Source organism: Eriocheir sinensis, chromosome 57 (genome assembly GCF_024679095.1).
Source record: "Eriocheir sinensis breed Jianghai 21 chromosome 57, ASM2467909v1, whole genome shotgun sequence".
Lineage (NCBI taxonomy): Eukaryota > Metazoa > Arthropoda > Malacostraca > Decapoda > Varunidae > Eriocheir > Eriocheir sinensis.
The window spans coordinates 10,306,158-10,313,465 of NC_066565.1; the positions used below are offsets into that span (position 1 = coordinate 10,306,158).

The 7,308-nt window shown below is 38.6% G+C and overlaps 1 long non-coding RNA gene across 1 annotated transcript; it reads right to left on the reverse strand.

Moving 5' to 3' along the window:
• Positions 1–2,643: 2,643 nt before the first annotated feature.
• LOC126984880 (uncharacterized) lies at positions 2,644–6,790 on the reverse strand. The gene is made up of 4 exons (XR_007738141.1): positions 6,471–6,790; positions 5,004–5,186; positions 3,873–3,931; positions 2,644–2,850 (listed from the first exon to the last, which is right to left on the reverse strand). It is a non-coding gene; the product is annotated as an uncharacterized LOC126984880 (long non-coding RNA).
• Between the last annotated feature and the right edge of the window lie 518 nt (positions 6,791–7,308).

The window sequence follows — 7,308 nt, forward strand, 5'->3', positions numbered from 1 at the left end:
GTCCACACCCTGGCCCTCCCCTCCTTCCTGTCCCAAGTGTAGCCCGTCCACACCCTGGCCCTCCACCACCCGCACACTCACCCTGGGGGCCTGCACGCCGAGGGGCTCCTCCTCCTCCACGAGAAACACTGCCGGGCACTTCAGGGAACAAAGAGACTATATACGAAGAGATAGTGGTATGTAGTAATTCCTCGGGCGTGCGGAAGTAGCGCCATCTATTGCAGCCCACCAAAAACGTCACTTTTCAGGGGTAGCTTAACTATTTTTGAAGTACCTGCCACAGCACCCTATCCATCCTTCACTTATTTTTTTTTCATTGTAAAATTATTTACTAATGGGGTAAAGAAAAATATATTTGTTCTTATGTTTTATTAGGTATTATCTACACTATATCAATTTGTTTTTTTAGGAAAAATATGATGTTGAAAGCATTTGCTAATATATATATATATATATATATATATATATATATATATATATATATATATATATATATATATATATATATATATATATATATATATATATATATATATATATATATATATATATATATATATATATATATATATATATATATATATATATATATATATATATATATATATATATGTGTGTGTGTGTGTGTGTGTGTAGCAAACATATCCAGTGCTTTAAATACAAGCAAAGCATACAACATTCTATGCATGCTAAATTACTATAAGGCCTTTGCAACTGTGGTAACCCGGATGTCACACTGGTCCTGTGTCCCAGGGTAATGTGTTCCTTAACACCACAGGCTCATGGGCTAATGTTACAGAGAGGAGCACCGAGGCCACATGCTGCTACAGCATGCCCCAGCCTTACCTTTACCTTTTGCAAAATGCTCTTAGCTGAGTAAAATATCATACTAACTGTACAAGTGCCAGATAATGGCAAGCATTGCATACTGCTTGACAAGGCAGAGAACAAAAGCTTCTAAGCATTACAACTGAAATAAACAATGGGAGACACTTAAAGCTTGTTAACTGAACATGACCCAATTTATAACAGGCAAAACCAACAATGGTGCGTTATATACAATGAAAACTGTATAAAAATGTTGCAAGGCACATCAATATAAGAGCAAAGCATCATAAAACATGCTGAAATACATGATGGAGGACATTAAGAAGGTAACACATGAGTTGTCTTCAATGGAATGCAATAACTTGGTGGTCCTGGGAGACAGGCGAGCCTGGAGGTGAAAATGGAATGTAGGACACGGTATGATCTCACAAGCTCTGACCTTGGTGTCAGGGTCATGAAGATATTAAGCTCAGTAGACACAACTATGCAGCGGAGGCACATATGATAAAAGCAAATGAGACAAAATAAGGCAACTCATAGAGTAAGAAAATAGCAGGAAAGTTATGCTGCAGTATGTGACACACCAAATTACAGGGCAGAGAGTGCTATATATTTCATAGGCTACATCAGTAAACATGTAGCATTTACTGCAGGAAGCACACATTAAAGTTGGATGTAATAAAATATATGTTTTATGCACACATTAAAGTTGGATGTAATAAAATATATGTTTTTAGCACACATTAATGTTGGATGTAATAAAATCATTTGATATGAAACTCCTTGAACTGGCCAACCAAACAAACCACTCTCTGCGGCCCCCCCCCCCCCCCCAAAAAAAAAAACATTATTTTTCACAAGGTTTATGAGGCATTAGTCAAGAATATCAACTGCCATTACATTTTCTAAATCATACCTATGTGATTGTGTATATCATATAAAGCAGAAAAAAATTTGCAAGCTGTAATACAAACAAGATTACTCCTGGAAGTCACATTAATGATGCCAGACACGTGATGATAGACACTTAGTGTGATGAAATTACATGCTGTATTTCACATTATGAAACCAAGCCAAGTGTCACTGCAGGACACATTAGGTAAGGCAGACACCAAAAGCTTGCTACCTGAACAAGATTAAATATAACAGGCAAAATCCACAAAGCATTGCATACTGTTGGGTAGGGAAGAGAACAAATGCTTCCAAGCATTACACCTGAAATAAACAATGGCAGATATTCAAAGCTTGTGAACTGAACAAGATCTGATTTATAATAGGCAAAACCAACAATGGTGCATTACATGCGATATCTGGCAGGGGATTCCTTGCATTACAATTGGAAAGTGGCAGACACCTAAAGCTTGTTAACTGAACAAGATCTGATTTATAACAGGCAAAACCAACAATGGTGCATTACGTGTGATATCTAGCATGTAAGATAAATGATTCCTTGCATTACAACTGGAAAGTGGTAGACACCCAAAGCTTGTTAATTGAACAAGATATGATTTATAACAAGCAAGCCCAACAATGGTGCATTACTTGCAATATTTGGCAAAGTATATGGATAAAAATTCTTGGCGTAACAAGAGTAATACTAAATAATGGCAAATCCCACAAAGTTTCTCTTCTTTTGACAAAGCCTGTGCTCTTTGCTGCAGGGCTGTCAGAGTCTGTTTGCTCCAGCCAACATGTACTGAAATACCCCTGAGTCATGAGTGAAGTGTTGAAACTGAAGACAAGTGAAATACTGTGCTCAGAAATCTATTAGCATTTGGACTTTGATAGTATAAGGCCAGAGCAAACCTCCTCTTGTAACCCATATCTCCTACTAGGCTTAGATCTTGGCATCTTGCAGCATGTTGAACCTGACCTCAGAAAAAATCCATCCCTATTGGATCTAAAAAATTGCTGGCTCTGGGCAAAAACTGCCCAGGATTTGTAACAGCCTGGGCTTTGAGCTGCCTTGCCTCCCGGTGCAGACGACAGACTGTTGTGTGCAGCAATTTTCACTTTTCATGTCTGAAAATACATGAAAAAATATTTAATCACAATTAATCACAATTCTAAATAATAAAATATGTGCATGTAATTGCATTATTTTCAGTGCTATAAGGACAGTGAATCTAAGCATTGACATTATGTCTGCACGCCAGCATCGATGGAAGGCTTCACTTAGATTGCCTGACAAGAGTAATATTTTCAGGAGAGATGGGGGAGAGGATACAACTGGAGACTCTTGACAGATATAATGTCAAGATCTACAAGCACCCATTTACCATATATATCTTTGATGTTCAGTCCATACTAAAACATTTGTCAATGTGTTGCCACACTAAAAATATAAAAATTCCCTGTTTCTGCAATGTTAGTCATACCTAAGCCCTGCTAAACCATCCAAGTGAATCAAGAATGAGTTCTGGGCGGCAGCATGAGCCAATACTAAATGGCACCACTATAAAAAAAAAGCCTGCATCATGACGGGCCTGGGCCGACCGCCAGGCGCCTGAAGAAAACCTACCGGCGCTATAGGCAGGTGGGAAAAAAAAGAAAGAAAAAAAAAAAAAAAAAATCACATCAGAAGAATGGACAAAGGTTTGTTAGTGGCACTTCAAGGTTATGCTACTTCTTCAAAGATTGGCCAGTCATGGTTTAAAGTGGAACAGGATAAACAAGAAACAGGTAGATATCTGTGGACACTACTGTTACTATCAAATGCCAGCCTATGGCAAAATTTGAACCTATGCTATCAAAAACATAAGACCCATATGCTGATCACTCGACTAATCGTAACGGTACTACACCCATAGAAACATAATAAAGAGTTTAAATATATCATTCAAAATTTCAACCTTTTTACATACTTTTTTTTTTGAGATATGAAGCCTACTGGTGTAACAGTTGAATATTGAACTCAATTTGTATGCAGAGATGTGAGGTATGTTATTAAGCTGTAATGTTTCCAACACATTAGTTGTGATTAAAGCAACACGGAATAGTAACTAAAGAGGATAAATTATCACTGAGAACAAGAGGTTCCTTACTATATTGTGGTGAGCTTGATGGCCGAGTCGAGTTTCCTCCAACCCCATCAAGTTCACACCTGTTGAGAGGCAATTTTTTAATCAAAGTGAAAAATGGATGCAAATGGTCACTAAAACTAGTTATTATACTTGGTGTCACAAATTTGGGCAAAGAATTTAGGGAAGGACTCCTGGACTTGGCGTCACTGATGAGGTAAATGATCTCGTGCACTCATTGGGCTATAATATATACATTGTTATAATGTGTATTATTGTTTTGTTACTATATATTACCTACTGATAATGGAAATACATGTCAGGATTAATCATCAAATACAAGGAAAAAAGAATCATGTATGGAAATTGTGAACTTTTAAGTTCATGTAACAAACAAAGTTTATTATACACAAAAAGGTTGGATACTTCAGATTTAAAAGATTTTTGGATATAACATCACCCCCTTCCTCCATATTGGTTCTTTAAAGCAAGGGTTGACTACAGCTGATTATTATTTGCGGCAGGTTACACGACACTTTTTTTAGTGCAAACCATCTGGAAATCAATGATCATTATAAGGAATACTTCTCATGAGTAGCTACTAAAACTTGACAACCTAGAAGGATGCACCATCAGACTGTAAAGGATAGATATATTATAAGACATAGCTACATTGGTGGATCCAAAGGGGGGCCCAGGCCCCCCCAATGTTCCTGAGTGATACAGGAAAACTAGCTCAAAAGCGCGCTGCGGCTAAAACAATGCTTTGGCACAAAGTCCAGGCCGTTATACCCATTGATTTAGGTCACTTCACCAGTTTTTCAAGACCAGGACTGCCGAGAATGGCTAATCGGTAATGCTAATGCTCCTTCCACCCGCAAAAAGTCTGACGTCCTCCCAAAAACTCATTTCCTGGATCTACACCCAAAGACATACCGTAACATGGTTCAGTGATCATGGACAAAAAAAAATGTTAAGACAATCAATATCCAATCATTTCAGGATACATAAATCAGCATCCATATGAAGGAATTCTACAACTTAAAAGTGATGTTGAGCAGGGCATGTGTTAAGTGACTTGCACAGTCTATTTTGTGAAGTCATAATTAGATTAATAACACAACAATCAACAAACACTAGATGAAGTATTCATACCAAAATCAGTACATGGAGCTGGTGCACTGCAATGGGAAGCACATTCCTGCAGCTCACCAAGAGGGTTGAATGATGCCATGTACTTCAGGGGGGGTGGCTAAATGTCTTCACCCTTGGCCTCTTTCTTGGCCTCTCCCCCTTCAGCTGCCACATTCTCTTGGATGATATCGGACGTGTTCGGATCTGTTGGGATGTGGTTGTGTTAGATGTGGAATAACATACGACAGTGGAACATGGAAGGAAAGAGTATGTCCACACGGTAAAATACAGAGATGAGGATTGCACTGCATTAGTTGAGTGATTACAAGATGTAAATTGAAATTCTTTGGATACTGAAAGGATGTACGGGGACAACTGGGTGAGAAGAGAGAGAGATGCAGATTTTTGTTATATAGCTAGATACACCAATGAAGGCTTAGGACATACACATTCAGAAAGACCACAATTTTGGCTGCTAGACAGAAAAACACTAGATGTCAAAGTGCCAGAACATTGAAGGAAGTAATAATAAGAAAAGCAATAATAATTAATGAGTATAAATATATTTCTGATATTTTTGTTTATTTTAATGCAAGTATTGGAATTTTCAAACACTAAGAATATAATAAATAATATTGATAAATTAATTAAAATAAATACATTAATTGTACTAATACTACCACTAACAATATTAACAGCACTGCACCTAATAGACTGAGCAATAAACTGAGTCTGATATGTAACCATAATTAAACTGTCTCTGTCTGAGTGTTATGTGAAGCTTGCTCCATGCACCATGATAGGAATGGCATAGATGCATGCAGGTTGCTGAGATGCTTACAGTCACCAGCCACTTGTAGATATGGCACCAAAATGTATTGGAAGCATTGGCGGCCAACTTCCATTTATTTAATTATTATTTTCTTTAAACAAAGGAGACAGCTCAAGAGCAACAAAGCGTACTAGAAAAAAAAGCCCCACTACTCACCACTCCCAAACAGACAAAAGTAGAGTCTTGATACACTCTTCTTGAAGGTCAAATTATAGGCAGGAGGAAATGCGGACAATGGAAGGCTGTTCCAGTTTATCAGTGTAAGGGATGAAAGAGTGGAGATATGCTGATTAACTTTTGCATAAGATGTTTGGCAAGATAGAACATGCAGTAATTGACTTAAATTAGAAAAGTATAGATTTAGGAGGGAAATGGGCAGGCATTGGTTTAATAATAGGGTGGTGGGGGAATGGAATAGATTCCGCAATCACATAGTGTGTGCTGGGACGATAGCTTGTTTTAAGAGTATACTGGATAGCTACATGGACGAGGCTGACAGGTGGTAATGGGGAGGTATCTGGAGCTGCCGTGTGTAGGCCATTCGGCCTCTTGCCGCGGGAGGAGGGGAGGCATGCAGTTAGCAAGTTCAGAACAACTGTCAGCGTGAAAATGATTAGAATTTCCACATTATCATTATTTATATATATATCACTTACCCCGGGTGGCATCCTTCCGTAATAAATGTAGCTTCACACCAGGCTGTGTCCTCTTTATCACCACAAAGGGACATGATTTGAGGCTCCGGCTGGTAAACGTGGCGGCCGCGGCGGTGTTATGATTTTTGAACGAGGCAGCGTTGCCATCGGAGCAGAGAAAGATATTGCTGCGAATAGCGGTATAATAAACAGTATAAGTTAGACCGAGATAATTATATTCACCCACTCTTTCCCCCTACAAACCAATGACTCAATGTATATATATCATCATTACTGATGGAAGCCAGCGTGCGTGCTAAAACAATGAGTTTGGAAGAAAAAGCATGATCACATAGTTTTAAAGAACGGCAGTAGGGCTACAACCTTGGTTCATTCCAGTATGTATACAGAAAGTTTAAACACATAAAACACATCTAACCACACATGCAGAGAAAGTAATATAATTGTGGTATAATAATATAACAATAATAGCATTACTCATGACATGCAGTCAGGCTATATCTACCTAGTAAATATATACAGTATATATAGTTCCTACTGTTCATTTTAATATTTATCTACCTTTATTTTTTTTATTTAAAATGGGAAATAACCAGACTGAAGAAAAAAAGTAGCAACATTTGCTGCTTGATCCCATGTAGCAACACTGCTGATTGGTTCTAGGGGTTGGGGGTGGGTCTGGAGGGGGGGAGGCGCCTGGATGTAAACAAAGCTGCTCCTGCGCCATCTGTTGCAACCGACATACACCAACACCCGCCCACGGTCTCCCATAGAGGCCCCCTCTCCTGTTCTATAGTCTCCTTGTTCAGGGAATCAGGGCACGCGGCGGACCTCGACC